The 22,968-nt window shown below is 42.2% G+C and overlaps 1 protein-coding gene and 1 long non-coding RNA gene across 2 annotated transcripts in view; one reads left to right on the top strand and one right to left on the bottom strand.

Moving 5' to 3' along the window:
• The first annotated feature begins 3,047 nt into the window (after nt 1–3,047).
• The window catches only part of AKAP13 (A-kinase anchoring protein 13), a 336,564-nt gene continuing 316,643 nt past the window's right edge, over nt 3,048–22,968 (top strand). Inside the window, 1 exon segment of the mRNA XM_019460188.2 lies at nt 3,048–3,162. The gene's annotated coding sequence lies outside the window, so the exon portion shown is untranslated.
• Nucleotides 9,428–15,502, bottom strand: LOC128772907 (uncharacterized). Its single transcript, XR_008416975.1, has 2 exons — nt 15,457–15,502; nt 9,428–10,766 (listed from the first exon to the last, which is right to left on the bottom strand). It is a non-coding gene; the product is annotated as an uncharacterized LOC128772907 (long non-coding RNA).

The raw sequence follows: 22,968 nt of genomic DNA, 5'->3' as shown, positions 1-22,968 counted from the left end.
TTTTGAGACAGAGAGAGACAGAGCATGAACGGGGGAGGGTCAGAGAGAGAGGGAGACACAGAATGTGAAACAGGCTCCAGGCTCTGAGCAGTCAGCACAGAGCCCGACGCGGGGCTCGAACTCACCTACCGTGAGATCGTGACCTGAGCCGAAGTCGGACGCTTAACCGACTGAGCCACCCAGGCGCCCCGAAGGGGACTCTTTGTTTATAACAACCTTCCCACTGCCCTCTTTTCTGTATAAAAGAGTGACTCCCTTCTGTCCTGCAACTTCCCTGTGGTTCTGCTGTAGCTTATGTGTCCTAAATTGCAATTCTCTGCTGTTCCCAAATAAACCTATTTTTGCTGGAAAAATAAAAGTGCTGAAGTCATTTCTAATTTTTTTTTTTAAGTTTATTTATTTTTGACACAGAGAGAGAGTGCGATTGGGAGCTGGGGAGGGGCAGAGAGAGAGGGAGACACAGAATACAAAGTAGGCTCCAGGCTCTGACCTGTCAGCACAGAGCCTGACTCGGGGCTTGAACTCATGAACTGTGGGACGATGACTTGGGCTGAAGTCAGAAGCTTAACTGACTGAGCCACCCAGGTGCCCTGTGCCAACATTATTTCTAAGGTTAACAAGAGTTGTAAGTCAACTGGAAAGATAGTTCAGAGACATAAAATCCTACCAGTGCTTGATAAGGCCCTGGTATCTTTCCTGGCTTATAAAGTTACTTAAGGAAAGTGAGAAAATTACTAACCACTACATCACTTTCTGGTGAAATGGGGCACATTGGATGTGGATATTTGGTGTCCTTTGGAAGAACAAATCTTTAGTATCAGGGACACTCAGTTTGAGGACCCCTCATACTAGCTCCTTCTGTACAAATTCACTCGTGCAAAACTTTTGAGTTCTTCCTGTTTCCACCAGCACTATGATAGATGAAAGAGAATGGGGGGGGGGGGTTAAACAAAACGGACTTAAGGGAGCATACATTATAGTGGGGGAAAGAGGTAATAAACACACACAAATAAGCTATTTTCAGACTGGGATAAATGCTATGGAACAATTTGAGTCATACGCATGAGAGGGACTGGTTGAGAATGAGTTTTTTTCAATAGGCCAGCCAAGGATGTTTCCTCTAAGGAGGGGTATTAGAACTAATATCTGAATAACAAGAAAGTGCCAGCCTTGTAGATAACTGCTTAGGACTTCCCAAAGAAGATGCAAAACTCAGCTGTCTGGAAAATTTAGAGAAGACCCTTCTCAAAGCAGGGTCCCAGACCAGTAGCATCAGTATCACCTGGGAGTTTGTTAGATAAACAGAATCCCAGATCCCACCCCAGACGTACTGAGAATCCACAGTTAACAAAACTACCCAGGTGATTTGTAGCACAGTAAACTTTAAAAAAAGTGCTGCTCCCCTCCTGGCCCCTGGATGTAGCATGCAGCCCACCAGAAAGGTGTAAATCCTGCTGAGGCAGGGAACAGGAAATGATATTGTCAGCAGTCACTAGAAAGATGACATGGTAACATTTATTTGCTGCTGCCTTTGTAACAGACTTAGCCAGGCTGTAGGAGAAGACCATGGGATTATCACATATTATGGTCTAAGTGATTTTCTAGGTTAGGTCCCTTGCTTTACAGGAGACAGAGGCTCTTGAGGGGTGACCTGCTCATGGTGGACTCCTCTGTGGCAGAGTCAGGGCTGGGATCTAGGAGACTCCTCTCTGTGTGCCACCTTTCAAATATTGACAAGGAGAGATTAGAGTGAATATTGAGGATGGTGGGCAGCACAATGAGGTCGTTGGGAAATAATATCACATGAAGCACTGGGAATGTTTGGCCTAGATTTTTCATTCTGTGAAGGTAAACTAGGAAAATATATGTGAGAACCAGGTCCACTTACAGGGAAGCAAATTTCAGCTCAAGTCTAGGAGCACTTCTAAGACACAAAGCCACTCAACAATGGAACATGCAGTAAGTATATGCAATACCTCTCTCTCAGGTCCTGGGTCATGAGCTTGCCTCACTCAGGGTTCCCAAAAAGAGAATCATACACTTTAATCCTAGTAACCATTGTTCTTACTTAAATTGCTATCAATTTGGACGTTCTTGACCTGCATAAAAAGTGTTTTCATTTTTTACTTAATATTTTTCTTTAATTGGATTCATTTTCTATAACTTTGTGTTTAATCTAAGAAATAACATCAGTGAAATAATGGTCTGATATAATAGGCATTTTCCCTCCTAATACACAGTGTAATGCACACTGAAACACAGGCGCACCCACACACACAACTATCAAAATGAAGTTTCTTCGAACCAGTGGGCCGCATATTGTTTCTCAAAAGCCACCAGCTAATTTCTGAAGTCCTTTGCAACTGGAGGATTGTAAGATTTTGTGGCGATCGCTTAGCCAAAAGTTCATGGGATGCACTGTCACAGTCCTGATGCCGCCAGGAAGCCATCCATGCATCCAGTCATCCATCCAATAAAACACTTGCTGACTACCTAACAATGACTCTCAGAGGCACTGACACACAGAAGAGTAAACTCACTCTCTGGTTGCAAGTGGGAGGAAATAGAATAGTAAATCATTTCAGTATGTGTGTAGTAACTGCTACAGCTCAGGTAAGTACTGGCACACACAGGCAGGGCGGTTTCCGGAGATAGGGCGGAGAGGAGAGGGTGGGAGGGCATTTCCCAGAGCAGCCTCTGCCAGCCAGCCGGCTTGGATCACTTTGCCGCCGCGCAGCAGCGGCGGTCAACCTCCGCCTCCCTTAGCAACCTGAACGCACCGCCTAGGTGTCTTCCTATTGGCCTCCCGGAGCTTGATGGGCAGCTCTGAAGGGCAATCCCTGCTCACGGCCCCTCTCTCCGCGTTTACTTACGGGAGGGCTCGTAGGAGTTACCGCCCTCCCTAGGTGCCCCGCCCATGCCTGAGCAGCTTGTGGCGCATGCGCGAGCGGGCTGGGGCTGTGTGCAGGGCCAACGCGGAGCCGGAGCAGCCGCGGTGAAGCTCCTGGGCTCCGCTGAGACCGTCGTGCCCGCTCGTCGCCTCGAAGTAGCAGCTTCAAGCCGTCGCCGCTACTGGGTGAGCGGCCGCCTATTGTCCTTCTCGGCGGCGAAGGTGCGGAGCTGCTCTGGCTGGGCCCGCGGGGGAGCCCCGGGCGCCGCACGGTGAGAGCGCAACTTAGTTGGCGGAGTTGGGGGAAGTTTTGTGATTTGGGGAGGGGTCGCGGGCGCGGTGCGCGGGGCCCCTCCCGCTGTGGCCGCTCCTGGGGGCGGGGGCCGGGAGGGGGGCGGGGCCGCGGGGGGAGGAGGGGGCGGGCGGGGATGAATGGGCGTTGGGGAGCGCCCCCGCCTCCGCGGCCCCCTCCTCCCCCTCGCATCGCCCCTTCGTTCATTGTCTGCTCCGGGGCCGCGGCGCGCTTCCCGGCTTCCGCAGCCCGGCTTCGGGGCCGCCCCACTCCCGGGGCCGGGGGCGCGGCCGCGGGGCACAGACACGGGGGTCCCCTCGGGCGAGGCCCGCACCCCCGGTCCCGGGAGCCACGGCTCCTCGGAGGGTCCCTCCTGTCCCCGGGGTGCGCGAACAAGTGCTGCGGACGCGAGGGAGCCGCTCCCCCCGGGCCGACACGGACGGTAAACACTCCGGGCCGCGCCCGCCTTCGGGGGGCGCCTCCTGCGCTCGCTCCGGGGCGGAGCGGGTCGGGGCCGCGCCGCCGGAGGGGACCTGCACGGGGACAGGGCAGCGGGCTCAGCTCTCCACCTAGTTCAAGTGCAGCCATACTTCGAGCCGTAACAAAACATTTGTTTTTGACTTACTGACACTTTTTTTTTTTTCCAAAGTTAACCAATATGAGAAGAGTTTTTTTTTTTTTTTTTTAAATGGGAAAAACTCAAATTTTTTTCGCCAGAAGGAAGGATAGACAGGTTTTTTGGCCTTTTTTGTTTGTTTGTTTGTTTGGAAATACGTAGTTTTCCAACAGAATGATTTCATCACATTTACGTTTTTAAATGTTACTGTGGACTGAGGAATTCACAATCAAAGTTAGATTGAGCAATATTTTTGTGTTCCTTCTCAGCTTTTATACTCCTGGGTGAAGTTATTTTGGGAGTTTATTGCCTCAGGCATACACATCTAAAGGAAAAAGCAGTGCCTTTTTTTCTTAATTCCAGTCTCCCCACTTCCCCGCCCCTTTATTTTCAGAAGAAGCATCTTATTCTATTTTTCTAAACCTTTGGATTGCTCAGATCAGGACAAATGCTGCCTTTTTTGAAAGATGACTTTTTTGCAAGTTTGCAAAGAAGTAATGATCAGCTGAGATAAATCACTATTCTAGTTCTTGTATTCCTTGGTCTCTTGGGTGATTTGCGGGCTGCATTAAATACAATCCTTGTCAGGTTTTGGGTTCAATCCTACAGAATTCGGTTCATTTGGCTTATGATGTGAGAATAATTTGGCTTACGATGTTTAAGTCCCCTAGGTGGACCAGCTGAAATGCCTGTCCAGTTGGGGTAGTGGAGCACCGACCAGGATGCGTTAATACCAGTTGTTACATCCCATTGCCATCTGCCAAATTAAAAAGCAAAATTTGAGAAATACTGTGTGTGCCAGTTTGCTTTGATTGATTTCTCATGCTGAGTGAGTAATGTGGGGAAGTTAGGGTTCCTGGTTTTTTCTGGTTCGGTTGGCCTTGTTTTGTCTTGAAAAACCAACTTTCTTCACCTGATGAAGCTAACGAAAAATGTGTCTGTGGCATCAGCGTTGTGCATTTAAACGACAACAACAAGGTCACTTTTAGGAGTCACAATCCTTGCTCTTAGAGCAATCGCCTGCGTAGGGCGATTGTTCGGATGGAGGTTGACGGAGGTTGGAAGGGATTGTCAGGGAAGGGCATCGTGTAAACAAAAGGACTTCCAACGAAATGGGACAGCTAGGCCAGTTGCTTTTTCCTTCTCTGAGCTGTGATACCACATCCTACACACTTTTTGTTTTTAGGATTTCTCACACTTCATTTATTTGCCTAATTACAGTTACCAGTGTATCTGTAGTACAAATGGACTCCTAATCTGTTAACTCCTTGAGGGCTGTGATGGGCCTTATTTCTTCCTTAGTTTTGTACCCTCTTTGCCAAGAAGGAGCCTTAACACAGCACAGGTGTTCAGTGTGCGTTTGGATTCGGGCGAAGTGCTTGGTACTGAGTTAGCGATAGTGCACGTAAGAACCACTAACTCTGGGACCTTATCCAGAACGACTGTTCCCTTGCAGACCTGTGATGAAATTTAGTTAACTTTAAAAAGGATTTCTGACGTCTCTTTTTATCTGCTAATTACATCTTGAGAAGAAGTGAAGTTTAAATAGTGCACCCTGGATTTTCAAAAAGTGGTTCTCATTTAGAAATTTTCTCCCTTTTTTGGTGAAATGATTAAGGCTACCGGACAAAGCATTTCACATCTCTGCCTCTTCTTCTATTGTGAAATGGGGAGGTCGCGCAGTTTTGAAAGAACACGCAATTTTTGGAGCTAGTTACAACTGAGATTCAGATCCCCACACTTCCACAGACTAGTTGTGAGCCTTGAGCAGGTCACTTGATCCCACCGAGCTTCTGGGTCCTACCGTGTAAGGTACCATACTTGGCAGTGTTCTTTGTAAAAACTGAAACTATGAGGTACTTAATAGTGTGCCAGACATTAAGTAAGTGCCTATTACCTGGTAGGTGTAATAATAATTTTGAAACCTTTTTATGTGACTTGAAGCAGTTTTAGAAGCTGATGCTTCTGAGGTTAGCGGTTTAGCTGTTTTTTTCATAAAGGAGAATTGAGTGTTCTTTAGTTAAATGCAATTATTTTTTTCATTTAAGGGGCTAGTTGACCTGAATGGCAGTAGAAACTTATCTTCTCATTCACCGTACAGGTCTTGGAGTGGGATTTGCAGAATGGCTTGGGAGTGTAGGACCTTATGCGTTTCCAGTGTTTAGGAAATGGTAAGAGATGGATTATCTTCAACACTTGTAATAGGATATCTGAGTTTTTCAGTCCGTTCCACCTTTTCTATCTTATTTTACCTTAGTCTTGAAACATGATAGAGAGAGAGAGGGATTATGACTATTTCTCAAATTTGTGTAAGACAGAACTGGAGTGGGCAGTGTTAATACAATTCAGAGACGTGAGCAAATTGCTTACTTCCCCTTCAAGATAACACCTTTGAAGGTGCCACCAATTGCGGAAGGAAGCAGTGATTCAAATCAGTTTTACTGGCTCGGTGTACAATACTCACAGCACCAAATAGAATAGATCTGTTTTAGAACTATTAATCTGTAATGGCATTCCTTTTTTTTTTAATTAAAAAATTTTATTTTGGGGGTGCCTGGGTGGCTCAGTTGGGTAAGCGCCCGACTTTGGTTCAGGTCATGATCTTGTGGTTTGTGGGTTGGAGCCCCTTGTTGGGCTCTGTGCTGACAGCTCAGAGCCTGGAGCCTGCTTCAGATTCTGTGTTCAGATTCTCCTTCTCTCTCTACCCCTCCCCTGCTTGCACGCTCTCTCTCTCTGTCTCTCTCGCTCTCTCAAAAATAAACATTAAAAAATTTAATAAAAAATTCTTTTGAGAGAGAGAGTGTGCAGGGGTGGAGGGACAGGTGCAGAAAGAATGAGAGAGAGACAGAGACAGAGAAACTCAAGCAGGCACCACGCTCAGTGCAGAGCCTGACACGGGGCTCAATGCCATGACCCCAGGATGACCTGAGCCGAAATCAAGAATTGGATGCTCAACCAACTGAGCCGCCCAGGTGCCTCTGTGATAGACATTTGTGTATATTGAAGCTCATCTTGCCATTAGTTTTTTTTTTTTTTTTTTTTTTTTTTAATAAGGGTAAAAAGTTCAGCCATGGAGGGTTTATAGTAAACCTTTAAAAGTTTTATCTGATCAGACTCTCAGATTGAGGAAAAAACATCCCTGACAAAGCGAGATGAATAAACTTGAAGTTTCTGATAATCTTTTCTTTCAAAGTTAATATTTAAGTGCACTTGAATAGACTTGGTTATTACCGGTGGCCACAGGCATCCATTTGGAAGCAGGCTCCTGAGTCACTGTCAGCCTGTCTTACCACTGTAAATGGGGAGAGAGGAGGAAGCTGTTAGTGGAAGGGAGTTGGTTTCATTTGGACATCCTCACATCTATGGTCTTGAAATCCACCCATGGGTTGATTGGGACATAATAAATAGAAGATGAAGAGATAACCCATTTTGTCAGGCCTTTTGGGACAGTGGACTACCTGGTAGTGAGATGATTGTTTGCACATTTATGTGGAGTGATGGCATACTTTCCTTTTTTTCACCCCGCAGAACAGTGTCCAGAGCCTGGGAAAGGTGGATATCAACGTGTTTCTGTGATGTGGTTATTGGGGTGGGGAGAAGGAGAAAGTGTGAGGAATCTACCAATTTACCATTTATGTCACCCCGTAGGCTCTTTTGGAAACATGCTTTTGAATTTTCACTTCTAGTGACATCATAAGCCCGTGTTCTGCCGTAGCTTCTACCAGTCCCAAATGGTGAGTTAGTTATTCCTGAAGGGTTAGGTGTGTCACACTGTATGTAATTGATTTATCTTTTAGACAACTAAAGATGCCAAGTTAGGGGGAAAGCACATAGGAGTTAGGTAAAGAATTTTGCAGAACCCAAGATGATTCTCAGATGGTGATCTCTAAAAAATCACATGATATGAAGCTGCCTATGTGACTGCACATTCAGACTTTGCCATTATTGGCTGTATGTCCTTGAACAAGCCACTTCATCTGTCTCAGACATAAGATTCTTACTTGTAAAATAAACACACGTTTAATATAAATCATCTTCTATCTACTACATGCTATTGTTGTGTGAAACCTTGAGATAAAATGCTGTATCATTTGGTAACTTTATTGGTTGCTTAGCGGTTTGGATAAAATTTAAATCCTAGTTGAAAAGGGGGAAACATCCAACTATATTGGTTTTTCTTTATAAAAGATAGTTAAAATAGACCATATTTATTGTTGTTCTCCTTGCTTGGGAAAATTGATACATTTTACTTTCGGCTCTTCTCAGTTTTCCTTTTATAACATGTTTGTCATGGAGTAAATTTCTAAAGAAATTTCAGTTCAAGATGCGTGCTGTTGGACCCAAGTTACTGTGAAATCACAGAAACTGACATTGGATGCCAGTTCCTGAAGTCAGGTTAAACCACAATAAACAGTGAACAAAGAATGTCAGAATATTTCAAGAGTACAAAAGAAGGCTAGTGTGGTTGTCTGATCTTTACTGACTCATTTTCTTCAATTATTTTTTTTAATTGGTTTACTCAGATCAGAGGAGTGTGTCTCTTATGTGCCAAATGTTATACTGTGTGTCTTACCTACGTTTATTTTATTTTATTTTATTTATTTATTTTTTTTAAGAGAGAGAGGGAGAGCAGGGGAGGGGCAGAGAGAGGAGAGAGAGAGAATCCCAAGCTGGCTCTGCACTCTCAGCGCAGAGCCTGACATGGGGTTTAACTCATGAACTGTGAAATCATGACCTGAGCTGAAATCAAGAGTCAGATGCTTAACTGACAGAGCCACCCAGGCACCTGATACCTACATTTCTTACTTAATTTTGAAAATCAGCCTATGAGTCAGGCATTATTAAGCTGTTTTACTACGAGGAAACAGCCCCCAAAGTGATTTGACAGTGATCACATATCTATTAAACTAAAATTTGAACTCAAGATTATTCTGGCTCGAAGGCTGTGCTTTTCACATTATTGATGCTATTAGCTGGAAAGACTAATTTTTAAAACAAATCAAGTTTATTGAATTACTATTTGTATGATAAAATGTACCCATTTTAAGTTTATAGAGTTTGATGAGTTTTGTCAAATGTATCCATACAGATAACAATTCAATCAAAATATGGAGCATTTCCATCATTCCAGAAAGTTCCCTCATGCCGGTCTCTGGCCACTTCTTCCCCTCAACCCTTACCCATTGCCTACCTCACCACAGGCAACCGCTACTCTGCTTTACGTCATTGTAGTTTTGTCTGTATTAGGAGTTCTCCAACTGTAGCCCTCAGGCCAAATCTGGCCTACTGCCTGTTTTTTAAATAAAGTTTTATTGGGACATGACAGTACTCATTTGCTTGTGGCTAATCTGGTGCTGCTGTGACAGAATAGTTACTAGAGACCATGAGGCCCACAAAGCCACACATTCACTATCTGGCCTCTTATAGAAAATGTTTGTGGATCTGGATCTTTGTGCTCAGCATAACCAAATGCAATGGTCACATATAAAAAAATTAACAAGTCTAGTAATATTATTCAGTGCATCTTCAACTTTTCCTGTTTGTCCTGCAAATATCTTTTTACAGTTGGTTTAAAATTTTAACCAGGGTAAGATCAAGGTTTACTCAGTACATTGTTACTTCTTTAGTCTCTATTTTCTCATTCTTTATTTGATGTATAATTTACATTCAGTAAAATTCAGTAGCATTCTGGGAGTTTTGACAGTTGTATACATTTGCATAACCACTATTTCGGTCAAGATATGTATGGAATGGTTTCTTTATCCCCCAGATTCTTCTGAGCCCTTTTGTAGTCAACCCATTTTCCACTCCCAGACCCTGGACACTATTGATCTGTTTTCTGTCTCCATGGTTTTTTGCCTTTTTAAGAATGTCATGCAAATGGAAACATACAGAATGTAGCCTTTTTTTTTTTTTCCCATTTGCCTAGTGACTAATGATGTTAAGCATCCTTTCATGTGATTATTTGCCATTCTTTGGTAATGTATTCAGTTATTTTGCCGATTAAAAACATTGGATTATTTGCTTTATTATTGACTTTTGAGAGTTGTATATACATTTTAGAATCAGATACATGATTATGGTTTATAAATACTTTCTTCTTGTCTGTGGCTTTTTGTTTCCTAATAATAATTGTCTTTAGAACAGCAGTTCTTTTGGTAATGTTCCAGTTGTTTTTTCTTTAATGGATTGTGCTTTTGGTGTAGTATCTGAAAAATCTTTGCTTAACCTAAACAAAAAGACTTCCCCTGAATTTTCTCCTATAAGTTTTATAGTTTAAAATTTTACATTTAGGTTTATGATTTACTTAGAGTTAATTTTTCTGAATGGTGCAAGGCATGGATTGAGATTTATATTTGTGTTTTTTAAATTTTTTAAAATGTTTATTTATTTTTTAAGACAGAGAGACACAGAGTATGAACGGGGGAGGCACAGAGAAAGAGGGAGACACAGAATCTGAAGCAGGCTCCAGGCTCTGAGCTGTCAGCACAGAGCCTGACGTGGGGCTAGAACCCATGAACTGTGAGCTCATGACCTGAGCCAAAGTCAGACGCTGAACCAACTGAGCCACCCAGACGCCCCTGAGATTTATTTTTTTGTTTTTAGATAAGCAGTAGTTCCAATGTGTTTGTTGTTGTTGTTGTTGTTGTTTGAAAAGACTGTTTTTTCTCCATTGAATTACTTTTGTTGAAAGTCAGTTGATCATATACCTTGGGTCTACTTCTGGATTCTGGATTCTTTTCCATTGATGTGAGTCTTCCATTTGTCCTTTACACACTGTTGATTACTGTAGCTTTATAGTAAATCTTGAAATCAGGTAATGTTGCTTCTCTAATTGTGCTATTTTTCAGAAATAGTTGAGTATATATTTGAGTATTCTAGTTGCTTTACCTTTCCAGGTACATTTTAGAATCAGCTTGTTGATATCTATAATCCTGGTGGGATTTTTGGTTGGCATTGCATTGAATCTGTAGTTTGGGAAAGAATTGACATATTAATGATATTGAGTCATGAACATGGTATAGTTATTTAGACCTGTTTTTTTGGCACACCTGGGTGGCTCAGTCGGTCAAGCATCCAACTTTGACTCAGGTCATGATCTTGTGGTTTGTAAGTTTGAGCCCTGCATAAGGCTCTGTACTGACAATGTGGAGCCTGCTTGGGATTCTCTCTCTCCCCCTTTCTCTGCCCCTGTCCTGCTCTCTGTCTCAAAATAAATAAATATACTTAAAAATTTTTTTCTTAAAAATTTTTTTTGATATTTTAATTAGTGTTTTATAATTTTCAGTACTTGCATCTTGCCTGTATTTTGTAAAATACACACACACACACACACACACACACACACACACACACAGCATGCTTTTTGGTGCTGTTGTAAATGATGCTTCTAAAATTTCAATTTCCAGTTGTTCATTGCTAGTATAAATAGGATTGAATTTTATATGCCAGCCTTGGATCTTAACAGCATTGCTAAACTCAGTTTTAGTTAAAAAAATTTTTTTTAATGTGTATTTATTTTTGAGAGAGAGAGAGAGTGCGCAGGAGAGGGGTGGAGAGAGAGGGAAACACAGAATCCAAAGCAGGCTCCAGGCTCTGAGCTGTCAGCAGTTGGACGCTCAATTGATTGAACCACCCGGGTGCCCCAACTCAGTTTTAGTTTTAGAATCCTTTTTGTAGATCTTTGGGCCCTTTTTTTTTTTTTTTTAATTTTTTAAAATTTATTTTTGAGAGACGAGTGGGGGAGGGGCAGAGAGAGAGGGAGACACAGAATCCGAAGCAGGCTCCAGGCTCTGAGCTGTCAGCACAGAGTCCGACCTGGGGCATGAACCCATGAACTGCGCGATCATGACCCGAGCAGAAGTCAGATGCTTAACGGACTGAGCCACCCAGGTGCCCCTGGACTTTTTTTTACATAGACAATAGTGCCATTGGCAAGTACAGGCAGTCTGATTTCTTCCTTTGCAGTCTGTATGCCTTTTGTTTCTTTTTCTTACTTTACTGAATTGGCTAGGACCCCCAGGATGGTGCTGAATGGGAATTTTGAAAGTGGACATCCTGTCCTCATGTTAAGGGGGGAAAACATTCTGTGTTTCACCATAAATGTGATGTTACATGCATACTAAGAGATTGTGGGTTTGATTCCAGACCCCTGCAATAATGTGAGTATCACAATAAAGTGAGCCAAATTAATTTTTTGGTTTCCTATTACGTGTAAAAGCTATGTTTATATTGTAGTCTATTAAGTATGCAGAAGCATTCTGTTTTAAAAAAGGCACATACTTTAAAAATACTTGTTTGTAAACGATACATTAACTGTAAAGTGTGATAAAACTGGGCATGCTTGTATTTAGAGTTTGCTTTTGTACATGGCCTTTATCAAGTTGAAGTTTTCCGTTTCTAGTTGGTGGGGAGTTCTTATCATGAAAGCATATTGAATGTTGCCGAGGCTTTTTCTGCATCTTTTGTGACGATCATATATTTTTTCTTCTTTACTCTGTTGATATCTGATTTTGGCACTTTGAACTAGCCTTGCATTCTTGTGATAATCCTGGGTTGGTCATGATTTTTGAGAGACGTAGCTTATGTTTTAGTATCAGACTCTAGGAGGCCTCCCTGTGATGATTTTTGGAGTTTTCAGATTCCTCAGCCTCCCCAAACTCTTAGGTCTTGTCCCTTTGACAAGATTGCCACGCTCTGCTCAGGATCCTCCTCATCGCACTCTGCACTCCAGAGTGCCTCCAGGCTGAGAAAGCTGGAGTGGTGGTGGCCCGTCCCTTCTCTTCCCCTCAGTTAGGGATGGCAGTCCCTCGTGCCTGTTGTCCAGGGTCTCAAAGACGTCACCTTACGTATTTTGTCTTTCCCTAGTTGTTGGAGGGGGCGTTGGCAGGATAAGTCTGGATGCAGTTACTCGATCTCTCTTTGAAGAGTATACTTTATTGGTGGTGCTGAAAGTCTTGTTACAGGATTCTTCAAATCTTGGGGTGGGGGGGGCGTATAAATATCAAAGAAACTTTTGTTCGGTGCCTGCCGTCTGTAGCTGAGCCCTTATCCGGTGGGGAATACAGATGAGTAGATCTCTTCCAGGTGAGGAGTACATACATAGCACATACATAGGATAAATCAAAGATGTGAAATGCTCTAGTGATGAACAGACAGAGAAAAACCACTGTGGTCCGATATTTTCGTACAGAAAGGCCTTCTTTTACATTTTTGGTCCCTAGCATATATGTGTAATTCAGTCTTATGGCACAAGATGTAGTGAGTCAGTGGACGACTACTGGTTCTTTCAGATGCATTTGACAACTTATTTGCTGTGTGGCTTTAGGTAACTCCGTTTTCTCGTTTGTAAAATGGGCACGTGACATTCCTTGGGGCGTTGTTTGCTGATTGAATTCCCTCAGCACGCAAGGGGGCCTTCTGTATTGTCAGGCACTGTTGCAGGTGATGGGGACGCAGTGACAAGTAACAGGTGGTTGCTGCCATCAAGGGGCTGATATTCTAGTGAGGGGAGAAGAAGGTAAACAAGTGAACAGTTTTGGTGATGTCTCGTGGTGATAAGTTTAGGAAGAATATGAAGAGTATTAGCAGAAATTGGGGCGGTCAAACAAGACCTTCCGGAGGCGAGGAGATTGGAGCAGAGACCCGAAGGAAGTGAAGGGAGCAAGCCAGCTGCAGATCCCTGGACGTTCTGGGCAGGAGGGACACAAAAGGCCAGGAGCTTGAGGTGGGAGCATGAACGGGAAGGTTGGTGTGGCCGGGATGGCCGAGGAAGGAGAACTATAGGAGGTCACGCGTAGGGAGGCAGAGGCCAGGTCACATAGGCCTTTAAGTATGACAGGGAGCCGCCGAAGGGCTGGAGCAAGGAGCCACGAGAGCTGATTTCAGGTTTACGGGATCCCTGGGGAGGTGGCGGGCCGGAGTGCGAACAGGGCGGCCGGGAGTCTGGTAGTTGGCTCTGGGGGAGGAGGATGGTAGCTGAGGTCCAGCTCGTAGCAGCGCAGGTGCCGACAGGAGGTCGGAGTCGGTGTGCGTTTGAAGGTAGGACTGATAGGGTTATTTATGGATTGGAAAAAGGCTTTGAAGGGAAGAAAGCAGTCCAGGACGATCGCCGGGTGTTTTCCTTGAATAACCGGGTGAATGGTGGAATGGTTTCCTCAGTGGGGAAGGTGTGCGTGAGTTTATTGGGAGGAAGACGTCGTCGTTTCTCTTTTTGGACATGTTAAGCTTGAGCTCCATGAGATTTTTTGTTTTAATTTTTTAATGTTTATTTATTTTTGAGAGAGAGAGTGTGAGCGGGGGTGGGACAGAGAGAGGGAGACACAGAATCCGCAGCAGGCTCTAGGCTCTGCACGGTCAGCACAGAGCCCGGTGCGGGGCTTGAACCCATGAACTGTGAGATCATGACCCGAGCTGAAGTCGGACGCTTAACCCACTGAAACACCCAGGGGCCCGAGCTCAGTGAGATTTTAAGTGAAGACACCACTAAGTAATTGGCTGTGCAGATCTGTGGTTCGGGAATGAGGTCTGGACTGGGTATAAGATCTAGAGAACTACAGATAAAGAAGAGGGGTTATTGCGAGAATTAGGAATCTCTAGACTCCTGGCACCTGGCAGCTCACCTGGCAGGGTAGCTAGTAATGGTAGTGATCGTGGTAAACAACAACAGCTACTAGTTCTGAGGGGCTGGATGCGCGTGAAGGAGGAAGGTGGTGACCTAAATAACGCCTTGCCTTTTAAATCAGAGTCGGTTAGGACTGTACACGTGCTGAAAGCTGCCCTCCTCTGAGCATGAGAAAACTAGTCGTGAGATCTGTTGTACATTTCCAATCTGTGAGCATATCTATGATTTGTAATGTGATGTGGGGGTGTCATTTGCATGTATTTCACATACACCTAGTACACAGGAGAGTCTGGAAGGAGGCTATCGCAGATTGTTTAGTTGTGTTTGAGGAGTGAGATGGTAGGGTAGTTTTCATCTTCTAAATGTTCTGCGATGTATGTATTTTCGTTAGTCTTATTTATTTTTCTTAAGTAAATACTACTTCCAACATGGGGCCTGAACTCACGATCCTGAGATCAAGAGGTGCATGGTCCAGAAACTTAGCCAGCCAGACACCCCTAGTCTCATTTTTAATAAAGGGAGTTTGTGTTTTTGGAGAGTCCTGCTCAGTTGGTGAGCTTCTGGGCTGAGGAGTTTCATTTGTTTGTGGTTGCTAACACTCCTTCCCATAGCTGGGTCTTTGACTGTGGTCTGCTGTCTTAAAAAGTTGAGCCCTTGATCACAGGGAGGGGCATCACGTAGGAGAGTGGGGGTTTGGGCAGGAGTCCGTAACAGCTTCTGGGAAAATTGTTAACACATGTTTGCCCCACCTGGCTAAATGTGGCACCATTTTGTTCAAAGGGGGCATTACTCACCACCTGAAATTTGTTGGACAAATCATTTGAGATGAATTGAACTGAGCATGATACATATTTTTTGAAATCTGAATTATACCATCAGCATTTACTTAGTGTTCTGGAAGTATTCCTTTTCACAGCTGAAGGAGGTAGATATATCAGGGGCTTTTTGCAAATTTGACATTTCCTGTAATTCGTGAATCCCTTCTAAAAATACGTAGTATCATTTGAACAGTATCTGTAAATACATCCACCTACCTGGTTTTGCCAGTTGAGTTCTGCCCTGTCTAAAGGAAGTGTGTTTCTGGAGTGGGAGCAGGTAGGTGCATTGTGATGTAACAAATAATTTCTGTTACTTTTTACAAGCTGGAAGAAATTTTTTTTTTTTTTTTTTGCTTCCTGGGTACACGGTGCACAGCATGTCTGGGCTTCAGAATACAAAGGATGTCTGGATGAGACCTTGCAGTTTGGGAATTATTTAGGGAAAAATGTGGCAACAAGAGTTGAGAAGTAGAGTTCTAATTGTTTATTTGGTCACATGAGGCCTTTGGGGCCTGACTGAGGTGCTTTCTCTGTTTGAGGATTAAGGATATATATGGGTCAGTGGATAGGAATGACCGGCCTTTTTGCCTGGGCTCTCCTGCCAAAATGGTGCTGTACGTATGGTTAGAGCATGATAGTGTTTTCAAAAGACTTTCGCAGTCTAGAACGATTTGTTGACAAAGGGTATTTCCTAAACGGTGTTTTCTAAAAAGTAAAGTCACTAAAAGGAAGAAGAAACTTTTACTAGGTGCCTACGAGTGTTTTGTGTGTTCATTTACATTCTCTTAATTCCTTACAATAGCCTATAAGATAGGTGTTATCCCCACCCCCACCTTTTTTGATGAGAAAACGGGGGTTCAGAGATTTTACTTTGCCCATTTCAGGTCAATGAACTGTAATTTTCATCCAGGACTTTGTGACTCTAAACATACTCTAGTTTTATTACATATATGCCAGAAGTCACTTTTTTTTTTTTAAACTCATATAATTATATCCAGAATAGCCAGCTTAAAATTCCAGCTTGTTCATGTTGTAAATAGAAAATCATTGTGGTTTGCCCTTAGAGTTTTCCTAGAATTCTTAAAACATGCTGGGCTTCCATGTTTGTGCCTTGAAAGTAGCAGAAACTTACCAGTACGGTTGTATTTTACTTGACATGCGGGGAGCTTTGTGGATCAACATTAATAATTAACATTTACGTACTCTTTCACATCTTCAAAGTGTTTTACAAACAGTTAATTAGTTCATGTTTAACCTATATTGGAAGTTGAAAAACCAGTTTTTTAAGTTCATTTTAGTGGTGCAGGAGTGGTTGGGTGGGTGCTGAGGACAATGCAGGTATGCACCTTGCAGTCTCTGCAGCACCTTTCCTCAATCCCCTCGCTTTGTGCCAGGATCAGCTTGTAGTGAGCGTGTGTTTTGGGTGTACATCTTCTGCTTAACGCAAAGGAATTAGGTGAACTGAAAGAAAGACAGGGTTCAGGATAGTCTGGGAAAGACCCAGGTGATTCACTGAACTGCGTTGCAAGTTTCCTTTCTGTAGTCCCTTAAATGTGAATTGTCCTTACTTACTTCCTGTGGGGGTTTTAGGGGATGGGAAGTGATTGGTGCGGAGACTCCGGCAGAGGAACAGAGTCGTTACATGTGCTAATTTCTGGGAAAGGTGTTTTTTTTTTGTTTTTCAATCCTGGCTTAGGAGATAATAATCCTGTAACTGAATACTTTGCTGGTTTCCTCACTCCCACTTGTCACCTGATTCCATCTCCTTTCCCCTCTACCCCCAGTAAAACAGTTTTTACTTGGCAAGGTTGTGTAGCGAGCGGGGAAGACTTTGGAGGAGACTGGTCCCAGTTCGGCTGTGTTTCTGTCACATAACTAGCTGTGCAACCTTGAGCGGGGTACTGTTTTATTCTGCCCCTGAGTTCTTTTGTTCGGTGAAGTCATGTATTGACCTTTCATTGAGTGCTACAAGGGTGGCCGAAGGGGGATATGAAGCTTATGGTCTTGGGCATGAAGAGAGACAGAGGATGTTTTAACATCAGTGAGGATTCTTCAAAGTCATCGTGACTTCTTCCTTCCTACTTTGGTTGGAATGATTAAATTATGTTATGCTATTGTTGCTTGCCACATTGCTGCACTTTAAATATCTTTCTTTTTCTAATACAGAGCAATAAATAGAACTGTTTGATAAATATTGTGTCTGGGTGATTTCCTAGGACAGGACGTGTGAGTTCCTTTTCATCATTGCTGATAGCCCAGTCATTCAGAGGGACCTCCTCATGAATCTTTGTCTAGATGACGATCCCAGAGAAACCTTAGTATGTGGTGGCAGAAAGGAGAAGAATTCTGAGAGCTTGGATGTGTATATGATTAAATCTTTATCACCGGTGGGAATCTGTTCTCTTTATTGGGCCAGATACGAATGGCCCTGAATTTTTCCCTCTGTCAAATAGTATTGTTTTTCAGGTCTTTCTCTTCTTTCCTCTTTCCCTTTTCTTCACTTCTGGAAAATCTGAAAACCTAAAAGTATGATAAATTGGCTTTTGAACCTTTTTGTAATGTTAAATACACCCAGGTTTAAACTTCAACCTTTTCCACCAAGATTTCTGGTAACTTGGAAGGAACGTTGTACAGCTGAACCTTGAACAATGCTATATGTGAATTTTGAATAATTGGGATTGACTTAAATATTTAAAGTCACTTTTATCTTAAAGGATGGCTATAGGTAACATTTTTTTTTTTTTACCTTTTTGAATGAGACATTTTTCCCCCCCCAGGATAAATTATGTATATAAATTAGAAAAGATGGGAGTTTTCTTTTGGAAACACCTAGTTGGTTAGAACAGTATCGTAAACTGTAGAAATAAGTGTTTTTTCTAAAAAACTGTGCCAGCAACCAGGACGAATGATTGTTTTTCCTGCATACATTAAGTATCTTGGGTTGTACGGTTTTTGGTCACCTCTTTAACTTTTCCATAATGTCTTTGCTCACTGTACCTTTCCTCCTTTCTAGTTAATTCAGTAGGATTCATTTGTCACACTGCTCACTTGACTCGGTGGGGATGAGGTAATCACTTATATCTGTATTTCCTCTGGATTGTAAGCTTCTGGAGGGTAGATTTCATCTGTTTCGTTCATCACCTGGCATCAATCATGGCATATAGATGTTAGTGGCTATGCAGGAAATACTTGGATTGCTGATGGATGGATGAATTTGTGACACAACTATATATACATATTATATTGAACCATTAATAAAATCTACCCCGTTGAGAATAAACAGATTTTAGTTTTCTCCTCCCAGCATCAGTTGTAGTTTGATTCTGGTGAGTTACATCATCCCTTTTGGGGAAGAGAAGCACCATGTTAAATGGAAGATGGCCAGTGTAGACCAAGTCAGGTGGGAAAATCTGTACAACTCTTACCTGGTTTTTGTGCTTGGTCAGGGCAGGTCTCTGTCACTTTACGTTTGAACCTGTTCAGCAGCTTCACACTGACATGTGGGTGACTGATGTGAGACTGTAGGTATGGCTTGTCTACCTAATTCTTTTGTCTGCCTCATTTTTAAGAAATATCACATAATCATTTTAAAACATACTCAAAAAATACTCAGAACAGTAGCATTGACCCCTGTGTACCCATTATGCCAGATTCTAGAAAATTAGCAAGATCTTGCCTTTTTTTCATACACTGTTTTTTAAATCGAAGCGTCACTGAGACATTTCATATAAAATTTACCCCTTGAATATATTTATTCTAGTTGTCTTGAAAGTCACTACAAAACTATCATTTTCCTAATAAGGATTCTTAAATGGTATTTTTAGTCCAGTGTATAATACTATAAACCATAAGCCGTCTCTGAATCACGGCATGCTGTGTTTCAGGGATATGGAACCAAAAACTTCAACTCAAAGCGAAAGAATTGCTGAGTAGTCTTTTTGTCTTTTGACAGAATCGCTGCAGGACTAGGACCATAAACCTTCCATTAAGCACTTCTGTATGAAATCTGAGGTTTCTGTCAAATTAGATATGGGAAATTAAGCAGAGCTACACAAATGACTGATCTGGGCAGTTTTTGAGTTCTTCTCCTTTATGGTAGGCTTTTTTTGTTTTTTGTTTTTTTTTCTTTCTCCTCAGATGACTGTTTCTCTCTTAATACCAGTATAGGAATGTTATGATTTATACAAAATGAATTTTGGTTTCACGTCTGTAGTTTTTTCACCTCCCTGTGTAGAATTTAGTGACTTTCTTTTCCCTTGATCTGCTTTTCTTCTCAAAATGCATTCCCATTTATTTTGATTTTTGTGAAGAAAATGCTTGTCAGGGAATTGAATAGCTTCATAAATCTCGTATTTCCTTAATTATTTGGTAATGTATATAAAAATTGTGTTGATTTTTCTTGTGCTTTCTTAATCCAGATCATGTTAAAAGTTTTAATTTGGGGGGAAAAAAAGTTTTAATTTGAATCCCCTGGAAATACTGATCTCCTGATTTTCATGGTCCCTTTTTGTTTATATTATATCCTAAGCTCACAGATTCTAAGGTACTATTTTGGCTGCTTGGCCAAAAGTGCTTGTGGCCGTCTGAAGATTATCACTTTAATAGCCTGCTAGGATGTGTGCCTGGAAGGAGAGAATTTTCCTTCCTGAGTCCGAATAAAAGTAATAGACCCAAATAAGAAGGGAAATTCAGAGAAAAAATTGTTATCTGTTTTCTCCCTTCAGCTTTGGTGCCTTTTGAAACCTACAGGGACAAGTTCACGGGTATGATAGCTGTCGTTTATTGGGAGCCTCTTCCTGAACTAGGTGTCTCATGTTTACCAGTTCTCACCTCTGCAGGGTGTTTTGATGGTTTTGCTGGGAAAGGAAATTGATGTTCAGGGAGGTTAATTAGTTAATTTCAGGTATACTTCATTCAGTAAGCATTTAATGAAGGCCTGCTGTACGTCAGGTACAGTATTAGGTGCCAGGGATCCAGGGAGGAACACAAACAAGACACGGTTGCTGCCCTTAAAGCATTCATGTTTAAAAAAAAATTTTTTTTAATGTTTATTTATTTTGACAGAGAGCGAGCAGGGGAGGGACAAAGAGAGAGGGAGACACAGAATCCGAAGCAGGCTCCAGGCTCTGAGCTGTCAGCACAGAGCCTGGCGCGGGGCTTGAACTCACGAACTGTGAGATCATGCATGACCTGAGCTGCAGTCGAACGCTCAACTGACTGAGTCACCCAGGCGCCCCAGTGTTTCTTGATTAATATGTGAGAGCAGGAATAGTAACGATAATAATTGCCATCATTTTATTACTTCTTTCCATGTGCCGAGCTTAGAACTAGGTGCTCTATATAGCCTTCTTTCTTTTTAATCCCTACAGCTCTCAGAGGTGGGGTCTGTTACTTTTGGGTTTCATGGAGACTGAGGCTAAGCAACTTCCTTGCGGTCACACAGTTGGTATGTGGCAGAGCTGGGCCTTGAACATGGGTCTCTGACTCTAGGGCACAAGCCCTTTTCTGTGTGCGTCAAGAACATTTCTAGCAAGACTTGAAATAAGTAATCATGTGAAAGGGACATCCGTTGTGAGCTGTGATTTTGGCAGAACTTTATGTAACTTTTACTTGGCTGGTAGATTTATTTTCATGGTTAACTTTCTGCTCTTGCTGAAGAAGTCCTCAGTTTTCATGATTCATGAAAGGCATTTTTTATTATAGTTTTATTAAGAATGGTAGATGTACCTCTAGAAATTCAGGAATTACACATAAAAAGAACAAAGTATACCTGTGAATAAATGGGTACTACCTAGAAAATTTTTTTTTTTGGTACAATCTGATGTTTTTTCTTTCTGGACTTGAAAATTTGTAGAGGCTGTGTGTGTGTGTGTGTGTGTGTGTGTGTGTGTGTGTGTGTACGTATACATATACACACCATGTGTGATCATATTCTGTGTGCTCCTGAGTACAAGCAGATTATAAAACATTTCTTGACTCTACCTTTATATGTGTCAAGTAACTTACATAGTTATTTTAGTGGCTATATATAGTATTTCATTGTGTGGATTTAGATTTATCCTCAGTTTACAAATTACCCTCAGTTGAATAGTTGTCTTTTCTTTCCTCCCTTTCACTTCCTCTTTCCCTATTCCCTCCTTCCCTTCCTCCTTCGTACTGTTGTAAACTTTGCTGTGATGAACAACCATGTATGTACATCTTTATATCCTTTATCTCTTTCTTGCAGAAATGAAGTTGCTAGGGCAAAGCCTGTACATTTCAACAGCTTTTTAATAGATATCGTCAAGTTTATCTTCAGAAAGCTTAGATCATTGGTCCGGTATGAGTATCTGTGTACCATTTCTCCCTAACCTTTAGAAAGAAAGTTTAAAAAAATCCAGCATTTAAAAGGAAGTTCTAAATGCCATAATAGAATTACTCATAGAATTACTGGATTACTGGCAACCAGTTATAAATAAAAGAACTCTGTATTTCTAAAAGAAGAGGAAGAAATTTGTGAAGTATGGTCATCACTCCTAAGCACTGAGAATTCATCTAAGATCAGTTCTCAATATTTAAAGGCACATAAAGGAAACTTTCCAATAAAGAGAGTCACTGATTTCAAATTCTTTTGGCTGCTCTTTTCAGTCCAAATTAACTCCAACAAGGAGACAAGGAAGAGTTTCAGATAAGAAATTTATAGAGATGATAGGTCCCCTCTACACAGAGTGCTCCTGAGAGATTATCTGTATCCATTCTGTTGCATATCCAAATGCAGATTAGAAGCTTTTAAAATTAATGTTACGTGGAGCACCTGGCAGGCTCAGTCAATAGAGTATGTGACTCTTGATCTGGGGGTTGTGAGTTTGAGCCCCACATTGGGTATAGAGGTTAGCTAAAAAAAAAAAAATAAGGTACTAAGGGGCACCTGGGTGGCTCGGTCGGTTAAGCTTCTGACTTCATCTCAGGTCACGATCTCATGTTTGTGGGTTTGAGCCCTTCTTTGGGCTCTGTGCTGACAGCTCAGAGCCTGGAGCGTGCTTCAGATTCTGTGTCTCCCTCCCTCCCTCCCTCCCTGCCTCTCTCTCTCTCTCTCTCTCTCTCTGCCCCCTCCCCTGCTGTGCTCTGCCTCTATCTCTCAAAAATAAAGTAAACATTAAAAAAATAAATAAAGTCAAAAAAATAAATAAAAGTAATGTTCTATCTCATTTAGTTAGGAAGATGCATAATCCGTGTATGTTCCCCAAATCACAGTCAAGTGTTGACATTCTGGTTTAAATAAGCAAGAAAATAAGCAAACTAAATATTGCACTGTGCTCTTGACTTATTTATATAATATAGCCCAACATTTTTCTTTGAGACAAAGATGAGTTAATTGGTCCCCCTTATGATAGCAGTGATTTTCAATCAGATAACGCTTGTCAGGATTTTCTGTGCAATGGGTAGGAAGAGTTTGTTGCCTTCAAGTCATAAGTCAAGTGCATAAGCTGATCTTGCGGCACTGTTCATGCTTCTGTTGGGCATTCTCAGGAGTCTTATTTCACTCATCTTTAGCCTGTTCCTGGTTACAAAGAAAGAGCTGGTTAATTTAGTAGATAAATCATACCACTAGAAGTAAAAGAGGCCTCCATTATAATGTTGTCCTGGAACACACAGGTGGCTATTTTGTTATGGGAGAGTTTCTGTGGTCATCTTGGAATGGCCCAGGTTTGATGTAGCGTACCCTGTTCTTGAACTGTTCAGATTTTG

The sequence above is a fragment of the Panthera pardus genome, unplaced genomic scaffold, assembly GCF_024362965.1.
Source record: "Panthera pardus isolate Hobbes unplaced genomic scaffold, ASM2436296v1 HiC_scaffold_24, whole genome shotgun sequence".
Lineage (NCBI taxonomy): Eukaryota > Metazoa > Chordata > Mammalia > Carnivora > Felidae > Panthera > Panthera pardus.
This window is presented reverse-complemented; position numbering and strand designations above follow the sequence as displayed.